This window comes from Mytilus galloprovincialis, chromosome 11 (genome assembly GCF_965363235.1).
Source record: "Mytilus galloprovincialis chromosome 11, xbMytGall1.hap1.1, whole genome shotgun sequence".
Taxonomy (NCBI): domain Eukaryota; kingdom Metazoa; phylum Mollusca; class Bivalvia; order Mytilida; family Mytilidae; genus Mytilus; species Mytilus galloprovincialis.
Genome location: NC_134848.1, coordinates 25,323,494 through 25,324,907, shown reverse-complemented (window position 1 = coordinate 25,324,907; position 1,414 = coordinate 25,323,494). Strand labels below are relative to the sequence as shown.

Here is a 1,414-nt window from a genome sequence, read left to right as displayed (position 1 = left end):
AAACACTTATATTTTCAATTTAAATATTGTAAAAATCTGTTTGCAGTAAAATGTATCTCAGATATTTACCGTAATATTCAACTTTTTGACAGAGTATACTCTAATGGATCAATCAGATTTTAGTACTTGTAAATCATATAAGAATTATTCATATGTATTGTTATGATTAAATTGTGCTATGTATTATAAACAATGTTGAATTATCCTTATTAATATTACATTGCAAAAACCATTAATTACACCGATATTCCAACCAAGAGAAGAAAATTCCGACATATGTGGGGATATTGTGTTTCCAAAACCACTACCGCAATGCATAGATATGTCAGCAATGGACCAAATGAAGACTGAATGGATTGCTTCAAATATCACCAAAACAGAAGCCATTACTATAGAAAAGTAAACAAGAAAACAGTCAAATTCAGCAGCATGGTTTCTACATAGAGAAAACCGCATTACAGCTTCAAACGTTGGTGCTGTAATGTAAAGAAAGAAAGACATTAATGATAAATTTTTGCAAATACTTTTCAAAGAAAACAATTTACATCACTAGCAACCTCATATGGAACATCAAATGAAACTAAGCAAATGTATATTAAACTATCAGGAAATCATATTCATGATATAGGACTTGTTCAACCAGATCTTCCTTTTAATGGTTCAACCCCAGATGCAGTCGTATGTGACAAAACTGAAACTGGAATTGTCGAAATTAAATGCCCATATTCAGTAAAGAATATGACATTGAAGGAAGCGTGTGATGAAAGAGATGATTTATTTTAGAAGCCAAATGCCAGTGGTGATTCTTTCACATTAATTCAGTATCATGAACACTGGTTTCAAGTGCAAGGACAACTTTTCACCAGAGGTGCACTTTTTTGTGACTTTGTTACATATACAAAACAGGACATTGGCATAGAAAGAATCTACCCTCATGAAATCACCATGAAATCCTTAGTGGATAAACTGTTAAAATTTTATATACAACATTCAAGCCCTTGATAGAGGGTTACTGCTCACAAGGAAGCTATTAAACCAAGAGTTCCAAATGGTGAAGTTGAAATCATCCCTTCGTAATTTTTACGGACGCCATCACGAGTTGGTTGACCTTTATGGAATAACCGTTTCACAAATGATATCGGATATGTGCCTTACGTCGTAACTACAATCCTTCCCTTTCACGAATTTGACCTACCGAATTAGACTATTTACCGGATTTGTAATCACATAAGCAACACGACGTGTGCCGCATGTGGAGGAGGATCTGCTTACCCTTCCGGATCACCTGAGATCACCCCTAGTTTTTGGTGGGGTTCGTGTTTTGTTTATTCTTTAGTTTTCTATATTGTGTCATGTGTAGTACTATTGTTTTTCTTGTTGTCTTTTTCATTTTTAGCCACGGCGTTGTCAGATT

The 1,414-nt window shown here is 34.2% G+C and overlaps 1 pseudogene; it reads left to right on the top strand.

Annotated features, from left to right (window-relative positions):
* The first annotated feature begins 235 nt into the window (after nt 1-235).
* LOC143052081 (uncharacterized) lies at nt 236-1,002 on the top strand (annotated as a pseudogene).
* Nucleotides 1,003-1,414: the final 412 nt, after the last annotated feature.